Raw genomic sequence first — 26,581 nt, forward strand, 5'->3', positions numbered from 1 at the left:
GGTTCAAACACCAAAGAACGAAGAAACAATCATTTTGTTTTTTTCCTTTCAAAACTTGTAGTTTAAGGAAGAAATTAAACTATAACCTATTGTCGTAAATTGTAACAAGACGGTGCCATATTTAGTTTTATTTTTCTATAACCAGCGTTATTTGACAAATCAGCTAAAGGCTGAGAGTCGGCTGTCAGAAACAAGTGTTCAGCTCAAAGCTAAACACTACATAACGAAGTTTGTTTCATATAACTTTGAATGTGTAGCTTTAGGCTTTAAGAAAGGTGAGGTATATAGTAGGAAATGTACAGAAAATTTGATTGCTAGGAAAATATCTTTAGGTAGCGTTTTCTTGAAGGATACTGTCTCTTGAAGGATACTGTCTCTTGAAGGATACTGTCTCTTGAAGGATACTGTGTTAGTATTTAGTAGAGATCCCAGAAGTTAAATGTACGAATACCGAGAGAAAGGGTGGTAGATCGATCAAATATATTTAAATGAGTTGTCCAAGGGGAAGCATGCTAGAAGCAGCTCTCACGTCATATCTTTCTCCCGTATTCACTCACTTCCTCTCACTTTCTTTCACTCTCTTTCACTCACACCCATCCACTCACTCTCTTACTAACTCGTTCCATTTTTCCTTTCCGCCCTTTCTCTCTTTCTCCCCAGTTCGATTGAACGAACGAAAGCGCTGTTAAAGAATTATCCAAAAATTCTGACTGCCTCCTCCTTCTTAATATGCAATATCTGTACACCACTTCAAACACCCTATATATATATATATATATATATATATATATATATATATATATATATATATATATATATATATATATATATATATATATGTATATATATATATATATGCGCATACATACATACGTACGTACTGTTGTATAGTCAAACTGTACACCCCTACCGGTAAAAAGTGGTAGTAGCCAGCCATTATAAATAGACCAGTACCCGCGACAGGGAGGAGGTCAAGAAGGTTGAGAGTAAGTGCGACTGTGTTGATAGTCATGTCTGTGCTGATATAGTAATTATACTGTGATACTGAGTGGACGCTATATCGATCCAACCTTTGGAAGATAATAACACTGTACGAATGAGGGTCGTACGTGACTATAGACGCACAGGATGGAACCTTATGTGCGCGCTTGTGAATGTGTGCATGCGTGCGGGTACAAAATATGCGCATATTAGACGCGTTTTAACCTTATAGCTTTCTCACACTTTCTTCTGTATTTTTGCTTTAGCCCTATAATTTTTTTTTGCGTGCGTGTGTATGGGTGCGAGGTTGTTGAGTGCGTGTGTGTAGGGGTGTGTATGCGGGTATATATATGTATATGTACATATATGTATAGTGTTTGGCGAGTATATGGGTGAGCATGTGTATGTTTCAGGTGAGGGTGGTTTAGTATATACATATACGGATTGGTGCGCTTACGCGAACACTATAGACCTTTTTACTCCCTTACTGTTACCCCCTCCCCTTACTTAGGGGTCTATAGCTCTTTTGTCTTAATAACGGTCAACCACACAGTAATTTCCCTTTGTTTAACGGTCATTTTTCACAGGAATTTTCAATGGCCGGATAACCGAAGAAGTGTTGGCGTGGGTTCCCACCCCGGCATCCGAAACTCGGAGTTTTATCATGGCTACCGAATAAGTGTCACATATTTTTATAGATAAAACCTCTATTTACATAATATCGAGGTCTCTTTCCTTCTTTTGTTGTCCTTTCTATATATATATATATATATATATATATATATATATATATATATATATATATAGAGAGAGAGAGAGAGAGAGAGAGAGAGAGAGATAGAGAGAGAGAGAGACAAGAAAGCACATAAATGCAAAACAAGAGGGAGAAAATAGTAGTCGAAAACTAAGAGTAGAATTACATGATTTTTATTAAACCCGAAAAAATCTTCACAAACTATCACTCAGAGTTTCACGTTACTGTTCGTCGGAGAGTTGTGATCATACCAAAATAATTTTTTTAATTTTAGAATCGTCAAAACTCTCCGACGAACAGTAATGTTCAACACTGAGTAACAACGTGTGAGGATTCTTTCGACTTTAATAAAAAGAATATACCCGTGCATGTGTGTGTGTGTGTGTGTGTCTGCGTGTGTGTGTGTGTGCACGAAACGCGTAGTAATATACAGTCGACAACTGATGACCGAGTTATCTTCTTTTGGTATTTTGTCCTGTACTTTTCTCTCGTGCGTTTACATATTTTTCACTCTTTGGTGATGTCCTGTACTTAATGTGTGTGTATCTATCTATCTATCTATCTATCTATCTATCTATCTATCTATCTATCTATCTATCTATTTATCTCTCTCTCTCTCTCTCTCTCTCTCTCTCTCTATATATATATATATATATATATATATATATATATATATATATATATATATATATATATATACATACATATATATAGATATGAAAAAGTGTAATATATATATAAATATATATATATGTGTATGTGTGTGTGCGTGTGTGAGTGTGTGTGTATGCAGCTGATGATGGCACTGCATTTAAATTGATGTAATGATTGCACTGTTCAAGAAAATAGAGCCGCTTGAAACGGTCGTACTGCATCATTGCTTGATAACCTGTTGCTTATTTTGATTATATATATATATATACATATATGCACGCGCGCGCGTATGTGTGTCCGTGTGCGCGTGCGCGTGCGTGTCTGTAATGACGAGTAGTGTTTGCGTACTCACATTCGTATATTCTTGTCTGTTCAACAATTTTGTTGGCAGGTGCATTGGAAAGAGTGTTGGATACGGACCCAGTAACGGAAGAAGAGACGCAACGCGAATTCTTGACAGCAATGGATGGGCAGGTAATGGGCGCTGAAAGGAAATGGAATCTCTTGGTATTTAACTTCCATTCACCTAGACCACCATTAACTACGCTCATCTTAGCAAAAAGGTTCATGTTTCTAATTTGAAGATATTCACTTCCTATTTCTTTATCGTTCCCCCCTCTCTCTGTCTCTGTCTGTCTGTCTCTGGCTTGGTTCTCTCTCTCTCTCTCTCTCTCTCTCTCTCTATTGCTATTCATCGTCACAATACTTCCATCTCTCTTTGTCTTTATTGCTATCGGTTTTGCTCTTTTACTCTTTTACTTGTTTTCAGTCATTTGACTGCGGCCATGCTGGAGCACCGCCTTTAGTCGAGTAAATCGACCCCGGGACTTATTCTTTGCAAGCCTAGTACTTATTCTATCGGGTTCTTTTGCCGAACCGCTAAGTAATGGGGACATAAACACACCAGCATCGGTTGTCAAGCAATGCTAAGGGGACAAACACAGACACACAAACACACACACACATATATATATATATATATATATATATATATATCAGGATAAATACTTTATAAGAATTTATCAAACAGTTAGCGTATTCGACGGGCTTCTTTCAGTTTCCGTCTACCAAATCCACTCACAAGGTTTTGGTCGGCCTGAGGCTATAGTAGAAGACACTTGCCCAAGATGCCACGCAGTGGGACTGAACCCGGAACCATGTGGTTGGTAAGCAAGCGACTTACCACACAGCCACTCCTGCGCGGTTTTTAATATGTTCTAAACTCCAATATTTTCTTGTTGATAATTTTATCTAAATAATAATAATAATAATAATAATAATAATAATAATCCTTTCTACTATAGGCACAAGGCCTGAAATTTTAGGGGAGGGATAAGTCGATTACATCGACCCCTGTTACTTAATTCATCGACCCCGAAATGATGAAAGGCAAAGTCGACCTCGACGGAATTTGAACTCAGAACGTAGCGACAGACGAAATACCGCTAAGCATTTCGCCCGGCGTGCTAACAATTCTGCCAGTTCGCCGCCTTTTGTTGTGGTGTTAGTAATAATAGTTATAACAATAACAACAACAAGAATAAAAGTTAGAATAAGAATATCAATAACAAGGACAACAACAATAAGAACAACACTGATAATAATAATAATGATTGTTGGTGTTATAACAGATATTACACGAGTATTTCTTCTAAATGCGTCGAAAGTGATAAATGTTCTCTAAGCTTGCGATAAGAAAACACTGAAGAATTTATGAAGTAACAGATTTTATTAAATCCTGCGCATTTCATATATGATATCAGGGATCTTTCTTCGTCTGTTTCAAATAATTCGCGTATGATATGCTTTATAAACACACACACACACACACACACACACACACACACACACACACACACACACACACACACACACACACACATATATATATATATATATATATATATATATATATGTAAAAGATTTAGATTTAGATTCAAAATTGAATATGGTACTTATGTTTAGGCACCAGAATATAGTATGATATCCAAAAACCATTCTAAAAGCAAGGTGATCAAAAAATCAAAATAAGCAACACGGATTTTAAAGATGATTGCAGTAAGCACGTTTCATGCTACTCCATTTATTTAAGTAATGCGAGCATTACTTAATCATCTTTAAAATCCGTGTTGCTTATTTTGATTATATATATATTTATGTATATATATATGTATATATATATATGTATACTCTACTACTATTACTATCACTTCCCTGTCTATCTCTCTCCCTCTCTTTTTTTTCATTCTTTCTGTTTTTCTCTCCTAACCCTCCTCTATTCTTCTCTTCCTTTCACCGTTCCCTCTCTCTCTCACTCCTCCTCCTTGACCCTCTCGTCGCTGACACGTGACGAAAGGGATTCTTTCTTTCTACTTCCTGCCTTCCTATAGGGAAGACGTGAATTTTTTTGTCTCTCATTCACATCTAACTTCGCGTTTAAAATAATAATTTTTCTATCGTTTTGTGTTCTCACTGTCCTGTTCTTGTTTACACTTTCACCCTCCGCAAAAAATTCCAAATTTAATTAATTTACTTTGCGAGAAGGACTGTTCCAACGAAGCCGCGTATTGTCCTTGCCTTCGCACCGCGGAGTAGATGGAACAGGGACAACTGAAGAAGGGAAATATCCTTTATGTTGCATGTCCCGTTTCTCAGTTTGTTTTTTTCGTTGTTCGAAAAAAAGTTCGATTTCTGTCTTCGTCTTTATGTTTTCGTTTCTCATTGTGTTTAACGATTTTTGTGATGTTCTGTACCCATATATGCATGTATGTATACATATAGATGTAGGTATGTACATATACGTATGGATATATGTATATATTTATATATTATTTATGTCATTATATATATGTATGTATATATATATATATTTATTTATTTATTTCTGCATAATATATATAAATATATATGCATACACACACACACACACAGGGGAATATATGTGTATGTATATACGCGCGCGCGCACACACATATACACATACGCACGTAGAGGTACATGGCTTAGTGGCTAGGTTGTTGCAATCAGGATCGTAAGATTGTGATTTCAATTGCTTGACCGAGCGCTGCTTTGTACTCTTGAGCAAAACACCTCATTTTACGTTGCACCAGTCCGCCTAGTTGCCAAATTGAGCAATTTTGTGACGAGCCGGCAACCCGTCCAGTAAGAAGGACTTTTGAGTCTTTTATCTTTTTTCTCATATACACACATACATATGTACACGCACGCGCGCACAAGTTTCCTTTACAGCTGTATTTGCTAATGTTGTGTTTGCGTGTGTGTATTATATCATGCGTGTGGGCATGAAGGAGAGAGAAAGAGAAACACAGAGAGACAGGGTGACAGTAACAGACAGACGGAGACTCTATGTGTTTGTGTGTGTGTGTGCGTGTGTGTGGGGGTGTGGGTGTGTTTATGCACCTGTGAATGTATACGTATGCAAGAGATCTTATTTATTAGTATACCAGCAAGTTTATATACATTTATCTATGTCTATGTTTATATTTGTTTATTAGAAACTTATGTATATCTACTAAATTCTTGCTAACTAAACTTCTGTATATGTATCTATATATATGTGAGTATGAGTGGGCTTATATATATATGTGCATCGGTGTGTGTGTGTGTGTGTGTGTGTGTGTGTGTGTGTGTGTGTGTGTGTGTGTGTGTGTGGTGTTTGTTGATTTAGATATCGACTTAGTGGCCTGCATATTTATGTAATGCCTAAGTACGTTTGCGTGTGTGCGTGAAAGTATATGAGTGATGTTTGTGAACAGATGAGTTGATAATGAAACGTAAGGTGTACAGCAGTGTCCTTCTTAAATCTACAGATGACGTGTTTGTCGTTTTAGGTGTGCCAGCAAATTTTATTCGCACCTCTGTGTATATAATTCATTATGCACATATCTATGTACGCATACACCCAGACACTTCCTCTCTCTTCACTTCTATCACCTTCTCCCTTCCACTCTCTTCCTTCATCGTCACCCCTCCCTCGTTACCTCACCCCTACACATTCCAATCCCACCATCCCTATACATCCCATCCCTTAGACCCCCTACCTTTTCTTCCCCACTCTCGCCTCCCCCACACTCCAGCACCACGACACCACACGACACACCACCACACCACACGACACACCACCACACCATCACATCACATACCACCACACCACACACCACAATACCTCAACACACCACATCATACCACCCCGTACACACTAGCACTGACCACTTCCCAGCACTCACACCAGCGCACACGCTAGCACTGACCACTTCCCAACACCTACACCATTAACCACATACCTACATATGCATACACGCACATGTCAAGATCACTAGCCCCCTTCCACACGCACATACACGCTCTCACGTACACACGCACGCGCACCTTTGTTTTGGGATCACCACTACTTTATTATATCCCCTTCTTCCTAGCTCTCCTGTGTGACCCCTCTGTCCGGCATTCGCCATCATAGATAGCTAGCAACTAAACCTCATCTATTTTCTCTCCCTGTTTATTTCTGTGTTCCTTTCTGTCAAAGAGCGTAGGCTTGAAACGTAAAAGACTTTCTCACTTCTCGAGCGTTAAACTAATCTGTTGTTTACATACCCGCCTTCGTCTTTTGTTTTTTTGTAAATTCTTACTACACACACACACACACACACACACACACACACACACAGATATATATATATATATATATATATATATATATATACAGGGGCAAAGAATTCGCGAGAAAAAATATAAATTTCTCGAAAATTAATTTGCCAAGATGCTGAAGACGTTGAGATAATTTAAATCAATTAATTCATTTATTTTGACAGTACAGAAACCGGTCCACGTGAGCCTTTATACTTAGATGTATATCAAGAGATTTTATTAACTTAATCTGCTTTCGGTTGATTTCTGTAGTTATCATCAGTGTATTTTTGACGATTTAAATAAGAGTTTCGAATGTTATTTCCAGCATGCAGAATACTTAGTATGTCCTTTGATTAATCTTATATATATATATATATATATATATATATATATATATATATATATATATATATATATATATATGTCTGTCATACCGGCCATGACGAAGGGAAATAGCCCTGAAACTCGAGTCGCCTTTATATATATATATTTATATTTATATATTTATATATTTGATCCTTTATATTGAACACTCAATATTTCATCTACATTCAATACTTTCTTTCATGGTGCCATCCATTTTTATTTTATTTTATTTTATATTGTATATTGTATATCATATTATATATTGTATATTCCATATTCTATACCCCACATTAGTTCTGCAGGAATATAAATAAAACATAAAAAACAGACAGTGTTGGAACTCTTTTAAGCAAAATAATATATTCCTCTATACACAATCATACAAAAAAAACCCACCTATTTTGTATTTATTTTTACTCGCATATATATATATATATATATATATATATATATATATATATATATATATATATATATATATATATATATATATATATATACATATATACACACAGAGTGCGTAAGATATTTGAGGACAGATTTATGTTTTATAAAACAAATAGATATATATTAAAAGATAATAACTTAACTTATCAAAAATTGCTATGAGGATAAAAATAAACCTTCTTTTCTATGTCATTCAATAAAACTACCTTCAACAACTGCTTCGATATGAGAATCAAGTGGTCCTGGTTCATTTTGGACATTACTCTAACTATGGCAGCTTTCAAAGAATCTTTGGTGTTATGGGCGTGTTCATTGACCTCTCTCTCAACAACGCTCCACATGTAATAGTCCAATGGATTGAGATCTGGGGAATTAGAAGGCCAAATGTTAGGGGCTATGTGATTATGAACATTTTCAGCCATCCATTCCTGTGTTACTAGAGCCATGTGTGATAGAGCAGAGTCTTAGTGAAACACATATGACCTTCCATTGCATACATTGTTTATCCAGGGCATAACAAATATTTCCAGGACCTCAATGTAGGTGGCAGTAGTAACTCTAAGGCCTTGTGGAAAGAAATAAGGAGGCATCTCATGTCCTTCGTTGCTGACAACCTCTACTACTATGACAGTTTTAGGACACTTTGTATGCATAACACTTGGAACTTCAGAAGGGTCTGCACATAACCATCTGCCATTTCTTCTGTTAATTCTTTGATCTTGGTCGAAGTTTTTCTCGTTTGAGAAAAACCAAAATCAAATCTTTTTCTGTTGGATTTTTCAGTTTGTTTAAGAGTCTGATGTAGTGATTTTCTGTTCCTATTTCTGACATATTGACCTTTCCTCATCACATAAGACTTATACCTGATGTGTTCGAGGACAATATTTCTGACTGTTCCTTCTGACACATGGAGATCTTCCGCAATTGAACTCATGGACTTTCTGGGATTGTAATCAATAGTCTGTTGAATTTGTTGGATAAATTCAGGTCTTCTGATAATTTCAGAGCGTTTAGAATGCTTTTTATGCTTTGATACTGGTGATACGTTTCCATCTTCAGTCTCTAGCTCCTTACAAACTTTGTAGACGAAAGATTTGGCAACTTTTAAAAATCGAGATATTTCTAAATCACTATGCTCAGCCTTTATAACCACGACAACAGCATGCCTCTTCATTTCTTGAATAAGCTGAGGGTCTGACATTATTTTCTGAAACAAAGATTATACAGAGTTAGCAAAAAATGCAGCAATGACCCCCCCCAAAAGTTATATCCTCAAAGACCTTACGCAGCATGTATATATATATATTCTTTTATTCTTTTTTTCTTTAATTTGTTTCAATCATTTAACTGCGGCCATGCTGGACCACCGCGTTTAGTCGATCAAATCGACCCCAGGACTCATTCTTTGTAAACCTAGTACTTATTCTATCGGGTTCTTTTGCCGAACTGCTAAGTTACGGGGACATAAACACACCAACATCGGTTGTTAAGCGATTGTGGGGGTACAAACACAGACATATAATACATACATATATATATATATATATATATATACATATATATATATATATATATATATATATATATATATATATATATATATATATATACATGCACACACACACACACACACACACACACACACACACACACACGCACACACACACACACACACATATATATATATATATATATATATATATATGACGGGCGTCTTTTAGTTTCCGTCTACCAAATCCACTCACAAGGATTTGATCTGCCCGAGGTTATAGTAGAAGACACTTGGCGAAGGTGCACGCAGTGAGACTGAATCCGGAACCATGTGGTTGGTAAGCAAGCTACTTATCACACAGGCACTTCTATAGATAGATAGATAGATAGATAGATAGATAGATAGATAGATAGATAGATAGATAGATAGGTTTCTTTATTAGCCACGCAGGGCTCAACACAGAGGGGACAAAATACAAATGTAGAGTTTTTCTTTTCGAGGGGGTCGAAAACAAAGCAGAAAAAAAACAAAAGTGGGGACAACGATGAAAAAAAACATCGCAAAACGTTTGGGGTATTTACAAAAAATACGAAATAATACAAAAATTCCCAATAAATGGGGAGGTTATCCGTGGAAAGAAAAACCTACGAAAAGACCACGGTAACCTCGGTCTTTAGCGTTACAGTTTGTTAAATAAAATTTCTTTTATTTAAGCAAGAAACGTGAGTAACTCTCTGTTTACAAAATTTTAAAACGTTTTATAGAATCATGGTCAAGGTGGCTTCGTCATTTATACGTGCCATTCTTGCTACATGTATCCATCTTTTTTCGAAACATTTGCTAGACAACACTTGCCTCTCTACTCTCACCTTCCTTTTCAAGTGATACTTGAAAAAGTTGATGAGAGATTGACCAGAGAGGAAAGTATTTGTCTCTAATCCTTTCAGACGCGTCCACCAGATGCATTCTTTGGCCATAGCCACAAGTACGATAAATACAGCTCTTCCTTCCCGTTTAAAGGAAGGAGGCGTGACGATATTGACGATAGACTCGGTTGATAAACCGACTCGTCCCACACGCGACAGCAGTCGTTCGACATAAGCCCACAGCTCCGAAATGGTTGGACACTGCACGAGTGCGTGCAGAACGGTTTCATCGCTCTGACCGCATCTCGGGCAGGTCGGCCCCGCATTTCGCGAGCCGTGTCTATAGAGCTTATCCCGAACGGGTAGCGCCTCTCGGTAACACTGCCAGGCCAGGGATCTCTGGAAGTTGTCCATAGGTCCCGGCCCGAAAGTCGTCCTGAACAGGCGGGTCAGGTATTCCTCGTCGACGCCCAGGTTCGCCCCGAGATCGTCGCCGTACCTGCCCTCCACTAATCCCCTATAGAATGACTTCGTTGTGATGCAGCCGCTCAAGGTCGACCCGGGACGGCAAAGTTGTTGCAGAGCAACGCGACACTCACGGTGCCAATCGCCATTCCTCGGCCTCTTTTTGATCGACGACTGCAGCTCGGTCATGGAGACGAGCTGCGGGAAAGCGCGTCGCACAAACGGCGACCACACCTGCTCACCGTCGTCTACGTAGAGCCGGAGATGTCGCAGTCTCAGCGCATGTCTGCGCATCATCAACCACGGCATGCCCAGCCCTCCTTTCAGCGGGTGTTGGCAACAAACGGATCGCCTCACCATCGGAACGCTTCCTTTCCACAAAAAGCGGAAGAGGATGCGCTCCATTTCGGTGATGGCGCGATCCGGACAAGGCACGACGGTCAGGCGGTATTCGATGACGGACGCGATGTACGCGTTCGCCACCTCCGCCCGACCTTTTAGGGACAGCTTCCTCTCGGACCATTGCCGGCAGAGAGTGGCCACCCTACTCGTTATCTCGTCCCAGTTCTTCTCCGTTTGCAGGTCCGGACCGAACCAGACTCCGAGCAACTTGACCGGACCGTCCGTCCAGCGTCCCACTACTGAGGCGCTGCCGGACGGTATGGGCTTGCTTCTCCAGGTGCCGAGCAGCAAACCCACTGACTTATCCCGGTTGATTTTCGCTCCCGTCACCGCTTCGTAGTCTTTCAGCGTCTCGCCGACAAGCTCGATGTGCTCGTGGCTAGACGCTATGACGGTGACGTCGTCCGCGTATGCCGACACGCTCGTCCCGCACCCCAGTTCTCGCGGGATGCCCCTCAGCGTCGCCAGCTTCCGCAGTAGTGGCTCGAGAGTCAATACGTACAGGAGCGGCGACAGGGGGCATCCCTGACGAACCGAACGTGCAATGTCGAAGGGTCCCGATAGACGTCCATTGACGCGAACAACCGAACGGATGCCTGTGTACAAGGCAGCCATCCAGCCGCGGAAAACGGGACCGAAGCCGGCCGCTTCGAGGACGGCCTCCAAGTATCGATGGTCTACCCTATCGAAAGCTTTGGATTGATCCAAATTGATCAGGGCCCCACCCATGCCAGGTTCCTTAACTACCCTCTCTATGATGTAGCGCATCAGATGGAGGTTGTCATGGATGCTCCGGCCCGGCACGGCGCACGTCTGCTCCGTGCCGACCAGTTTCTCGATGACAAGCGCCAACCGCTTGGCTAACACCTTGGCCAAAATTTTCATGTCTGCATTGAGCAGAGTGATGGGCCTAAAGTTATCTATGGCGTCCCCCTTGTTTGGATCTTTCTTCAGCAGCGTTACCGCTCCTCGGCTCACAAAACCGGGAATGCTCCCGTTCTGCTGCCAGTTGCAGTACACGACCGCCAAGACTTCTCCAAACAAGTCTGGCATACAGTTGTAAAGCTCGTAGGGCAGACCATCCAAACCCGGAGATTTGTCCGTCGAGCAACCCGCCATCGCGTCCCTCACCTCCTCCGCCGTGATGACCCCTTCGCAGCACTCCGCCTCTCTTGCCGAGAGTCGTGGCAAGCTGTGCAGGTAGGCACTAAAGTCCACCCTGCCTTCTCGCTCGCCACTCCTCCCGAACAGTCGGGCAAAATGCCGCTGAAACGCCTCGCACATCTTGCTCGGCTCGAGCAATTCGCGCCCCTGTTCGTCTACCAGAGACCGGATGGTGGCTCTGTTACCCCGCTGCGCCTCCGCCACCCGGGCCTCTCGTGCGGCTCCAACACCTTCATTCCTCAGAGCACGCATCCTTGCCCTGACAGCACACCCTTCGTGTTTAGCATTGAAGTGTTGGTCGAGGGCCAACCTCGCCGCTAAAACGTCGGATGCGATGCCACTTCGCAATGCCTCTTCTAACTTTATCACTAGCTCCCCCTCTTCTCTGTTCCTCTCTACAGCTAGTGGCCTGCTATACCTTATTGCTTCCGCCCTCACTGCTCTCTTGAGGGCAAACCACCATTTGTTGTTGACGATGGCTCCCGTCAAAGCCCTCTTTACTAACGTGCTAATCCGGTCTCTGAAAACCTGTCTCGACGGGAAAGACGCGTTTAGTTTCCAGTAACCGGGACCCTGCCTATGTGCCTTATCTATGTCTAGCGTACACGTCACAAGTTTGTGATCCGTGTAGCTGACTATGTGGAACTGTGGACATCCTAAACTATCTCTATCTCTTGTCCTACACACTATCCTATCTAGATACGATCTCGACGACCCAATGCGGTTGCTCCAAGTCCACGTTGGCACATTTGGGTGGTCGAGTCGGTACCTGTCAGACAACTGGAAGCGTCTGAGCAGGTCTATGAGGCCTTTGCATCCCCTTCTAGTTTTGTCACTCCCCACGTAGTCTAGATGCGTGTCCAAGGTAGCATTCCAATCCCCCACTAAAAGTAAGGGACGAGACGTTCCCAGGAATACTTCTAGACGTCGAAAGAAGTCTGACCGACCTGTTAAAGGAGGCACATAAACTGCCAGCAACCGAAAAGCGCCTCCATCGCTGCCGTCCACATCTAGGACAACCAGTCTACCCTCCGGGTCCGTAAATATCGTCTTTACTTGGAGATCCAGACTCTTGCGAAAAAGAACCGCCGTGCCACTACCGCCCATCCTCGGCAGACAGGGAGAAAAATAAATGTTAAACTGTCCGCCAAACATGGACTTTAGGGCCCGCGGTTCATGGAGTCTGGTCTCACTAATGGCTATGATATCCAAATTGTGTGACTTGATGTCATTTAAGAGGTACCCTTGTTTCCAAGGGGACCCTAAGCCACGCACATTCACACAACCAATCTTCACCATGATTCTATTTATACGTGTGCTTTAAAGCACAAAACAAAAGAACAGAGTGTTACTTGCCGTTAGAAAGTTTTGTTTCCTCCTTGGATTTTTCACCAAGGAGGCTATTGTACAATTTCTTGCACAAATATTTCTGGAATCCCCCTACCGAGTTGGGGTAGAGGGATTTTATTGTGTTGTGTAATGCTGGTGTTACATGAATAATTTTAATGTGTTTTGGCGGTGTTGTACGTGGGTGGTTGTTGGTTTTGATATCGTTATTTGTGATGTTTGTTTTAGAGTTGATGTAATTCATCAACTCTGTGTTTGTACTGTCTATTGCTGTTAGCATTGTTTTTTTTATATTACTATTGGTGTTAGTAGTATTTTCGGGAGATGTGAATCTCCCTGCTTTGTTTGTGTTTGCATTTTGTTTTGTTTTCTTCTTACTGCGCTTCCTCTTTCCTTTCGTAGCTATTTTCCACTCCTCCCCACTCTCTTCATCGGATGATGGGAGATCTGAGGAGTCAGAAAGAGGTAACGGCAAATTTTGTGCGTCTGTGTGTGTTTCTGTGAATGTTTGTGTTGCTGTTTTTATTGATGTTGGCTGCTTGTTATTTATGTGTGGTGTATGTGATATGGGGGAGGGAGAGGCAGTCTTGGAATTTTCTTTATTTTCTTCTGTTTTTGCAGTTTCTGTTGTCTTTTCTGTTGTGGTTATTGCTGATATTTCTGTTGTTGTTTTTTGCGTTGCTGGTGGTGTTGGTAGTAAGGTTTTTCTGTTGGGGGTATTTGGTAGTTGCTTCTGTTGTTGTTGTTGTTGTTGTTGTTGTTGTTGTTTTTGTTTAGCGGCCAGAGGGCAGTCCTTTTTCAGATGTGCTTCGCTGTTGCATAGGTAACAGCGAGGTCGCCTGCCCTCTACCACCACATACAGCTTGTGGTCCTCTGCCAATCTAATGTTTGGAGGAATTTTCTGTGAAGCCTCCTCCGTGATGTGGAGAAGGATTTCCAGATTTTTCCCTCCCCAGTTCTTTTCCTCTCCGACCGTAATCTCCAAAATATTTGCCTCCTCCATTTCCAGGCACACGGCCGATATCAGCCATTGGGTGTCCACCTCCGATGGCACATTTTTTATCATAACTTTGGTCACTCTCTGTCCTAGATAACTCGGTATCATTACCAAGTCATCTGTGCGGAGAGAGCGTGTCGAAAATTGTTTAGCTAAATTTTCATCCAGAAACCTTACTTGTACCGTTCCAAATTTCCTTCCCCAGGTGACATGATTCTGATAAGGCCAAATTTTTCTAAGACAAACTTCAATTTTATCTGTGCTAACATTTTCTACACGTCTGGTTTTTGTGTTTACCAGTTTATAAATGATGCACTTTTTGTTTTTCATTTCTATAATATCTTTTGGGATGTTAATTCTGACATCATCTCCTTCTTTCGTAAGAAGGGATTTTGTGTCTTTTATTTGTTTTTGTGTGAATGTCACTGTTGTTCTTTTTTCCTTTAGAGCATTTGCGAAATTTGTTTTTGTTGTGCTGGCGGACATGTTCTTCTGGATATTTTTGTTTATGTTGGTGTATGTACTGCCTGGTTCAAAGGTGGTGGTAGTGGCAGCAGAGTTTGTTGAACAGGTGATGGTGTCATTGCTGACGGCCGATAACTTTACTTCCTTGTTGTTGCTGTTGTTGTTGTTGTTGTTGTTGTCGTTGGTGGTGGTGATGATGGCGTCAGCAGCAGTGGTGCTTACGTCAGAGACATTTGTGACGGTTTTCACGCATGGTTTTGTAACCTTGGTTACAGTTTTGTTTTTGTTGTTGGTGTTGGTGGTGGTGGTGGTGGTGGTGGTGGTGAGAGGGCTGTTAGTAGCTGTACTCACAGTCTTTGTGACGTTTACAGCAACTGCGTTCCTGTCACTGCATGAGCACGCGCTATTGTGTTCTTTTTTCTCTTCTGGCATCTGAAGCCTCGGGAAATGCTTGTCAAAAGAACAAGACAAGCGTTCCAAAATTATGTTTCTCGACATTTTTCAAATGTCAAGAAGGAAATTTTTGTATTTTGCTAGGGCCGAAACTGCCCCTGGGGGTCAATTCCTGCCCTTGAAAATACACACAAATGAAGCCTAGGTGCTTCGCAACAAAATTATTTAAAAATTCCAACAAAATGTGGACAGTAAAAGGTCAAATAAACGTTTACCTTCGCAGCCGATGTGACAGCACGTCCGTGAGAAGAGATAGATAGATAGATAGATAGATAGATAGATAGATAGGTTTCTTTATTAGCCACACAGGGCTCAACACAGAGGGGACAAAATACAAATGTAGAGTTTTTCTTTTCGAGGGGGTCGAAAACAAAGCAGAAAAAAAAACAAAAGTGGGGACAACGATGAAAAAAAAAAAAAAAAAAAAAAAAAAAAAAAACATCGCAAAACGTTTGGGGTATTTACAAAAAATACGAAAAATACAAAAAATTCCCAATAAATGGGGAGGTTATCCGTGGAAAGAAAAACCTACGAAAAGACCACGGTAACCTCGGTCTTTAGCGTCACAGTTTGTTAAATAAAATTTCTCTGTTTACAAAATTTTAAAACGTTTTATAGAATCATGGTCAAGGTGGCTTCGTCATTTATACGTGCCATTCTTGCTACATGTATCCATCTTTTTTCGAAACATTTGCTAGACAACACTTGCCTCTCTACTCTCACCTTCCTTTTCAAGTGATACTTGAAAAAGTTGATGAGAGATTGACCAGAGAGGAAAGTATTTGTCTCTAATCCTTTCAGACGCGTCCACCAGATGCATTCTTTGGCCATAGCCACAAGTACGATAAATACAGCTCTTCCTTCCCGTTTAAAGGAAGGAGGCGTGACGATATTGACGATAGACTCGGTTGATAAACCGACTCGTCCCACACGCGACAGCAGTCGTTCGACATAAGCCCACAGCCCCGAAATGGTTGGACACCGCACGAGTGCGTGCAGAACGGTTTCATCGCTCTGACCGCATCTCGGGCAGGTCGGCCCCACATTTCGCGAGCCGTGTCTATAGAGCTTATCCCGAACGGGTAGCGCCTCTCGGTAACACTGCCAGGCCAGGGATCTCTGGAAGTTGTCCATAGGTCCCGGCCCGAAAGTCGTCCTGAACAGGCGGGTCAGGTATTCCTCGTCGACGCCCAGGTTCGCCCCGAGATCGTCGTCGTACCTGCCCTCCACTAATCCCCTATAGAATGACTTCGTTGTGATGCAGCCGCTCAAGGTCGACCCGGGACGGCAAAGTTGTTGCAGAGCAACGCGACACTCACGGTGCCATTCGCCATTCCTCGGCCTCTTTTTGATCCACGACTGCAGCTCGGTCATGGAGACGAGCTGCGGGAAAGCGTGTCGCACAAACGGCGACCACACCTGCTCACCGTCGTCTACGTAGAGCCGGAGATGTCGCAGTCTCAGCGCATGTCTGCGCATCATCAACCACGGCATGCCCAGCCCTCCTTTCAGCGGGTGTTGGCAACAAACGGATCGCCTCACCATCGGAACGCTTCCTTTCCACAAAAAGCGGAAGAGGATGCGCTCCATTTCGGTGATGGCGTGATCGGGACAAGGCACGACGGTCAGGCGGTATTCGATGACGGACGCGATGTACGCGTTCGCCACCTCCGCCCGATCTTTTAGGGACAGCTTCCTCTCGGACCATTGCCGGCAGAGAGTGGCCACCCTACTCGTTATCTCGTCCCAGTTCTTCTCCATTTGCAGGTCCGGACCGAACCAGACTCCGAGCAACTTGACCGGACCGTCCGTCCAGCGTCCCACTACTGAGGCGCTGCCGGACGGTATGGGCTTGCTTCTCCAGGTGCCGAGCAGCAAACCCACCGACTTATCCCGGTTGATTTTCGCTCCCGTCACCGCTTCGTAGTCTTTCAGCGTCTCGCCGACAAGCTCGATGTGCTCGTGGCTAGACGCTATGACGGTGACGTCGTCTGCGTATGCCGACACGCTCGTCCCGCACCCCAGTTCTCGCGGGATGCCCCTCAGCGTCGCCAGCTTCCGCAGTAGTGGCTCGAGAGTCAATACGTACAGGAGCGGCGACAGGGGGCATCCCTGACGAACCGAACGTGCAATGTCGAAGGGTCCCGATAGACGTCCATTGACGCGAACAACCGAACGGATGCCTGTGTACAAGGCAGCCATCCAGCCGCGGAAAACGGGACCGAAGCCGGCCGCTTCGAGGACGGCCTCCAAGTATCGATGGTCTACCCTATCGAAAGCTTTGGATTGATCCAAATTGATCAGGGCCCCACCCATGCCAGGTTCCTTAACTACCCTCTCTATGATGTAGCGCATCAGATGGAGGTTGTCATGGATGCTCCGGCCCGGCACGGCGCACGTCTGCTCCGTGCCGACCAGTTTCTCGATGACAAGCGCCAACCGCTTGGCTAACACCTTGGCCAAAATTTTCATGTCTGCATTGAGCAGAGTGATGGGCCTAAAGTTATCTATGGCGTCCCCCTTGTTTGGATCTTTCTTCAGCAGCGTTACCGCTCCTCGGCTCACAAAACCGGGAATGCTCCCGTTCTGCTGCCAGTTGCAGTACCCGACCGCCAAGACTTCTCCAAACAAGTCTGGCATACAGTTGTAAAGCTCGTAGGGCAGACCATCCAAACCCGGAGATTTGTCCGTCGAGCAACCCGCCATCGCGTCCCTCACCTCCTCCGCCGTGATGACCCCTTCGCAGCACTCCGCCTCTCTTGCCGAGAGTCGTGGCAAGCTGTGCAGGTAGGCACTAAAGTCCACCCTGCCTTCTCGCTCGCCACTCCTCCCGAACAGTCGGGCAAAATGCCGCTGAAACGCCTCGCACATCTTGCTCGGCTCGAGCAATTCGCGCCCCTGTTCGTCTACCAGAGACCGGATGGTGGCTCTGTTACCCCGCTGCGCCTCCGCCACCCGGGCCTCTCGTGCGGCTCCAACACCTTCATTCCTCAGAGCACGCATCCTTGCCCTGACAGCACACCCTTCGTGTTTAGCATTGAAGTGTTGGTCGAGGGCCAACCTCGCCGCTAAAACGTCGGATGCGATGCCACTTCGCAATGCCTCTTCTAACTTTATCACTAGCTCCCCCTCTTCTCTGTTCCTCTCTACAGCTAGTGCCCTGCTATACCTTATTGCTTCCGCCCTCACTGCTCTCTTGAGGGCAAACCACCATTTGTTGTTGACGATGGCTCCCGTCAAAGCCCTCTTTACTAACGTGCTAATCCGGTCTCTGAAAACCTGTCTCGACGGGAAAGACGCGTTTAGTTTCCAGTAACCGGGACCCTGCCTATGTGCCTTATCTAAGTCTAGCGTACACGTCACAAGTTTGTGATCCGTGTAGCTGACTATGTGGAACTGTGGACATCCTAAACTATCTCTATCTCTTGTCCTACACACTATCCTATCTAGATACGATCTCGACGACCCAATGCGGTTGCTCCAAGTCCACGTTGGCACATTTGGGTGGTCGAGTCGGTACCTGTCAGACAACTGGAAGCGTCTGAGCAGGTCTATGAGGCCTTTGCATCCCCTTCTACTTTTGTCACTCCCCACGTAGTCTAGATGCGTGTCCAAGGTAGCATTCCAATCCCCCACTAAAAGTAAGGGACGAGACGTTCCCAGGAATACTTCTAGACGTCGAAAGAAGTCTGACCGACCTGTTAAAGGAGGCACATAAACTGCCAGCAACCGAAAAGCGCCTCCATCGCTGCCGTCCACATCTAGGACAACCAGTCTACCCTCCGGGTCCGTAAATATCGTCTTTACTTGGAGATCCAGACTCTTGCGAAAAAGAACCGCCGTGCCACTACCGCCCATCCTCGTCAGACAGGGAGAAAAATAAATGTTAAACTGTCCGCCAAACATGGACTTTAGGGCCCGCGGTTCATGGAGTCTGGTCTCACTAATGGCTATGATATCCAAATTGTGTGACTTGATGTCATTTAAGAGGTACCCTTGTTTCCAAGGGGACCCTAAGCCACGCACATTCACACAACCAATCTTCACCATGATTCTATTTATACGTGTGCTTTAAAGCACAAAACAAAAGAACAGAGTGTTACTTGCCGTTAGAAAGTTTTGTTTCCTCCTTGGATTTTTCACCAAGGAGGCTATTGTACAATTTCTTGCACAAATATTTCTGGAATCCCCCTACCGAGTTGGGGTAGAGGGATTTTATTGTGTTGTGTAATGCTGGTGTTACATGAATAATTTTAATGTGTTTTGGCGGTGTTGTACGTGGGTGGTTGTTGGTTTTGATATAGTTATTTGTGATGTTTGTTTTAGAGTTGATGTAATTCATCAACTCTGTGTTTGTACTGTCTATTGCTGTTAGCATTGTTTTTTTTATATTACTATTGGTGTTAGTAGTATTTTCGGGAGATGTGAATCTCCCTGCTTTGTTTGTGTTTGCATTTTGTTTTGTTTTCTTCTTACTGCGCTTCCTCTTTCCTTTCGTAGCTATTTTCCACTCCTCCCCACTCTCTTCATCGGATGATGGGAGATCTGAGGAGTCAGAAAGAGGTAACGGCAAATTTTGTGCGTCTGTGTGTGTTTCTGTGAATGTTTGTGTTGCTGTTTTTATTGATGTTGGCTCCTTGTTATTTATGTGTGGTGTATGTGATATGGGGGAGGGAGAGGCAGTCTTGGAATTTTCTTTTTTTTCTTCTGTTTTTGCAGTTTCTGTTGTCTTTTCTGTTGTGGTTATTGCTGATATTTCTGTTGTTGTTTTTTGCGTTGCTGGTGGTGTTGGTAGTAAGGTTTTTCTGTTGGGGGTATTTGGTAGTTGCTTCTGTTGTTGTTGTTGTTGTTGTTGTTGTTGTTGTTGTTGTTTTTGTTTAGCGGCCAGAGGGCAGTCCTTTTTCAGATGTGCTTCGCTGTTGCATAGGTAACAGCGAGGTCGCCTGCCCTCTACCACCACATACAGCTTGTGGTCCTCTGCCAATCTAATGTTTGGAGGAATTTTCTGTGAAGCCTCCTCCGTGATGTGGAGAAGGATTTCCAGATTTTTCCCTCCCCAGTTCTTTTCCTCTCCGACCGTAATCTCCAAAATATTTGCCTCCTCCATTTCCAGGCACACGGCCGATATCAGCCATTGGGTGTCCACCTCCGATGGCACATTTTTTATCATAACTTTGGTCACTCTCTGTCCTAGATAACTCGGTATCATTACCAAGTCATCTGTGCGGAGAGAGAGTGTCGAAAATTGTTTAGCTAAATTTTCATCCAGAAACCTTACTTGCACCGTTCCGAATTTCCTTCCCCAGGTGACATGATTCTGATAAGGCCAAATTTTTCTAAGACAAACTTCAATTTTATCTGTGCTAACATTTTCTACACGTCTGGTTTTTGTGTTTACCAGTTTATAAATGATGCACTTTTTGTTTTTCATTTCTATAATATCTTTTGGGATGTTAATTCTGACATCATCTCCTTCTTTCGTAAGAAGGGATTTTGTGTCTTTTATTTGTTTTTGTGTGAATGTCACTGTTGTTCTTTTTTCCTTTAGAGCATTTGCGAAATTTGTTTTTGTTGTGCTGGCGGACATGTTCTTCTGGATATTTTTGTTTATGTTGGTGTATGTACTGCCTGGTTCAAAGGTGGTGGTAGTGGCAGCAGAGTTTGTTGAACAGGTGATGGTGTCATTGCTGACGGCCGATAACTTTACTTCCTTGTTGTTGCTGTTGTTGTTGTTGTTGTCGTTGTTGCTGTTGTTGTTGTTGTTGTTGTTGTTGTCGTTGGTGGTGGTGATGATGGCGTCAGCAGCAGTGGTGCTTACGTCAGAGACATTTGTGACGGTTTTCACGCATGGTTTTGTAACCTTGGTTACAGTTTTGTTTTTGTTGTTGGTGTTGGTGGTGGTGGTGGTGGTGGTGGTGGTGAGAGGGCTGTTAGTAGCTGTACTCACAGTCTTTGTGACGTTTATAGCAACTGCGTTCGTGTCACTGCATGAGCACGCGCTATTCTGTTCTTTTTTCTCTTCTGGCATCTGAAGCCTCGGGAAATGCTTGTCAAAAGAACAAGACAAGCGTTCCAAAATTATGTTTCTCGACATTTTTCAAATGTCAAGAAGGAAATTTTTGTATTTTGCTAGGGCCGAAACTGCCCCTGGGGGTCAATTCCTGCCCTTGAAAATACACACAAATGAAGCCTAGGTGCTTCGCAACAAAATTATTAAAAAATTCCAACAAAATGTGGACAGTAAAAGGTCAAATAAACGTTTACCTTCGCAGCCGATGTGACAGCACGTCCGTGAGAAGAGATAGATAGATAGATAGATAGATAGATAGATAGATAGATAGATAGATAGATAGATAGATAGATAGACACACACATATATATAAAGGTATGTTAATATGTATATATATGTATGCATGCATGTATGTATGTATGTATGTATGTATGTACGTATACAAATACCTATTTATTGTGTCTATGCATGTATTAGTTCGTTTGGGTGGATGAGTATGTATGTATGTACATTAAAAGATCGCATTTAGTTGAAGGTTTTCCTGGCATTGTATAGGACAAAAAAGCCGAATGCAAGAAAGCCCAGAAGATAAACAGTATTTCGTAATCTTGCCTGCTACAACACACATATATATATATTAGAGAAACAAAGTATAATCTTCGGGGGAAAAAAATTAACCCCATTACCTACAAAATGTTTCGTCAGGAAACCTGTGATCAAAGGCATTAAAACCATGACGATTTCGCATTTTCATTTATTTAGTTATTTATTTATTTATTTATTATTATTATTATTATTATTGTTATTATTATTTAGTTCTTTATTGCCCACAGGGGGCTAAACATAGAGGGGGACAAACAAGGGCAGACAAAGGTATTAAGTCGATTACATCGACCCCAGTGCGTAACTGGTACTTATTTAATCGACCCCGAAAGGATGAAAGTTAAAGTCGACCTCGGCGGAATTTGAACTCAGAACGGCAGACGAAATACCGCTAGGCAGTTCGCCCGCTGCGCTAACGATTCTACCAGCTCGCCTTATTATCATCATTATTATTATTATCATTATTATTATTATTATTATTATTATTATTATTATTATTATTATTGTTATTATTATTATTATTATTATTATTATTATTATTATTATTATTAAAATTATTAAGGCGACGATCTGGTAGAATCGTTTGTACGCCGGACAAAATACTTAGCAGCATTTCGTCCGTCTTTACGTTCTGATTACTATCATTATTATTGAAGATTTATTTCATACTAGCAGAGATACCCGGCCTTGCTCGGGATTAAAATGGCATAGTTTTTTTTTTATTATTTTACTTGTTTCTGTCATGTGACTACTGCCATGGTAGGGCACTGCCGTTGATCGAACAAATCGACCACAGGATTAATTCTTCGTAAGACTTATCCTATCAGTGTCTTTTACCGAACCGGTTAGTTATGGGAATGTAAACACAACAACATCGGTTCTCAAGTAATGGTGGGGGTACAAACACAGGCACACACACACCCACACAAATATACACATATATATACGACAATCTTGTTTCAGCTTCCGTGTACGAAATCCACTCACAAGGCTTTAGTCGGCCCTCTAAACCTTTTAATACACACACACACACACACACACACACACACACACACACACACACACACATATATATATATATATATATATATATATAACTCTGTTACTAGTTTCAGTCATTTGAGTGTGGTCATGCTGGAGTACCGCCTTTTAGTTGAAGAAATCGACCCCTGGACTTGTTCTTTGTAAGCCTGGTGCTTATTCTATCGATATCTTCTGCCGAACTGCCAGGTTATTGGGACGTAAACACACCAACATCAGTTTCTAAGCGATGGTGGTGGGGAAGAAACACAGACACAAATACTCACACATAAATATATATATATATATATATATATATATATATATATATATATATATATATATATATATATATATATATATATATACACATACATACATACATACATACATATATATATATATACAACCCTAACACTAACCCTAACTAGTGTGCGCAGTAAAAAAATCTGATTAAAAACAATCAAGAATTTGCAAACGTTATTGTCGGCCCCTCGTATCATTAATAATATCTGATACAAGTTACCGCCCCTTGTATCGTCCGACATGTTTGTTTATATTCACGAGTGTCCGTTTTCCGTGTTTTATTTTTCAGTATAAAATATTGAAAAATAGATGAAGCTTCCTAATTTTTTGCATACTTCATTTATTTTGGATATATTTCCCATTTCCCATCTTCATAATTTTTTTTAGAAATTAGGCGTAATTTTCTTGGAGAGGTGCGCTTCTAAATAAGCGCCGAAAATTGTACGCGTACCGTTGCATAGATGTGATGCGTTCAAATCCTAGGCGAATTGGGAGTAGTCTATTTATGTTGGGGCGCGTTAAATTTTATATTTGTATTATTTCTAGGAAAGTAACAGGTAATAAAGTTTTTAAGAAATGTTAGTCAAGCGAGTATGGGACACTCTTCTTGATCTTTTTGTACCCTTTCAAACGATGAGATTGCCTTGTAGTTATTGTTTCTGTTGTTGTGTTTAACCACAGACCAACCCTTATCGACCTGATCTATGATCAAAGATATTCAAGCCGTGTCTATCACATCTTTTTTAAACGGTTCTTGGATTACTTTATATTTTTTCAAGAAGGTTGCTATTTCTGGGGGCTCCCTTGTTAGTGCGAAACTGGTGATGTCCAACTTCAACATCTGTAGCTTAACGTTCTCAGGTAGGAAAACCATGAAGAGAAAAAGGATTCCAGAGTGCTGCAATTCTGAAAAGAAAGGGCTGAGCGAAGTCCTCCCAACATAGGACTAGACGATCCACTGTTTCACCACAAGTAGGTCTGTGTAGGTCTGTGTAGAGAGGATATGTGTGTAGCCTTTGATGTCCTATTCTTTAACTTCATTTCCGTTCCGTACTGCATTGCACATCGAACAGTGCATGGATTGTTGCATTAGCATAGTTTTGTACGAGAAGAATTGCTAATCCCTTGTTTACTCCTTGTCCTTTTCTGAAAAAAGGGATGCGATGAATGTTCATCTACGTCCTTCTCACAATGAAACATAGTGCATTTGAGTGAGAGAGATGGAGAGAAGGAAGAGTCGAGCTCAGTACTTTATCGCCTCTAGAAAGATGAATGCCAAAACTGACTCTATCACCTTGGGCGAGATTTGAACTCCGAAAGCAGAGATCCAGAACAAATATACACTGGAACTGTGGTTCTAATGACTCAATCAATTCTTTGCCATAGAGTCCTATTAGAAGAAGTATTTTCCTTTTAACTATTTAACACTACAAGTTTCGAATTAAGGCTCCGTCCGAATGAAAGTTTTACTGTTAAAAAAAAAACAGGTAAAATGGACAAATATGTGAATCAGTGCTTATAGAAAAACATAATCTGCAGAACTCCTTTGTATTGTTATAATGAAAGGATCACAAAAACAAACTAATTCAAAAATAAATGTCTTTAGTTCAGTGATTCATGTGAGTGTTAGGAATTATTGAGACAAGAAGTAAATCATGAGCTGAACAACATGATTTTTTAAAAATTTGGTCTGGATTAGGCTTTAAGTTTCGTTAATTCTCTCGAGATTTCTCCATAAACTTAAAAATAAAATATGAACAAAGTTCTTTTCAGTTGGAAGGAAACTTTCAAAGGAAACATTCATTGGTAATTTCAGTCTTTCGGCCGTTTCCTTTGTTCTTATGCTGTTGAGAAGATTTGAGGGGTAGGAAGGCTCAATCCAAATCGCTCGCTCTGTACAGAAGCTCGAAATAAATCGGTGCTTGTTTATTGTAACGTCGCTCCGTGTTGGCGGGAGGTGTGTTTGGATAGAATGAACAAAATCAACATATGTTTTGATCTTCTTGCAGAAATTAATATAGTTACGGTTTAAATAAGCAAATTTTCATAGGAAATAAGCGTGGAAGCTTCTTATTGGACTGATGTCTTTTCAGATAACAACAGCTGAATGTTAACATTAAGCAGAAAAAAAAATTTTTCAATTCTGTTTTGGATCCACTAATTTAGGGAATAATAAACATTCGGTAACATTATTCGCGATTACAAACAATGGCTTCTACTCAATTACAAATGTTTAACTCAAAACTATTCTTTTAGTTACGTTTTTTTTCAATATTGTTGTTTTTGATGTTGTAGCTATTACTGTTGCTGTTCAGTGCCAGGTCAGCCTCGACTGAAAAAGACCGATGATCAAATATCTTTCAGCTATGATCATGTCGTTTTGTAAAGCTAGAAATAATTGTTTCTAATTTTGAGGAGAGGGGATTAGTCAATTTTGAGGAGAGGGGATTAGTTAATTTTGAGGAGAGGGGATTAGTCAATGCCATAGACTCCAGTGCTTGAGTGATACTTTATTTTATTCTTTTCTACTCTAGGCACAAGACCCGAAGGGACCAGTCGATTACATCGACCCTAGTATGCAACTGGTAGTTAATTTATCGACCCCGAAAGGATGAAAGGCAAAGTCGACCTCGGCGGAATTTGAACTCAGAACGTAAAAACAGACGAAATACCGCTAAGCATTTTCCCCGGCGTGATAACGTTTCTGCCAGCTCGCCGCCTTAATACTTTATTTTATTGATCCCGAAAGGATGAATGGCAAAGTTAACCTTAGCGGAATCTGAACTCCGGACGTAGTGTTCTCAGCTCAAATTCTGCCCAAGTCAGCTTTTATAACTAGAAATAATAGTCACCTAATTTGCCATTCCATTATTTCCTAAGGAAGTCAGGTGTACTTTGAGGAAATTTGGTAGTTGCTTTTAAAACATCCAGTGACCAAGTTTAGACACGCTCAGTGATTCGTTCCATCAGTGATCTTTTCATAATTTTTTTTTATCAGAGATCAACAATAAAAAGAAAGTGGTCAAGAAGAAATAAGGCAGCTTTATAATTGAAAGTTGATTAAATCAGTTTTAAAAAATAAAAATAGAGAAAAATTCTCCTGATATTTGAAATAAAAAATTTACACTTAAAACGCAGGCAT

The sequence above is a fragment of the Octopus bimaculoides genome, chromosome 1 (assembly GCF_046866305.1).
Source record: "Octopus bimaculoides isolate indiv1 chromosome 1, ASM4686630v1, whole genome shotgun sequence".
NCBI lineage: Eukaryota > Metazoa > Mollusca > Cephalopoda > Octopoda > Octopodidae > Octopus > Octopus bimaculoides.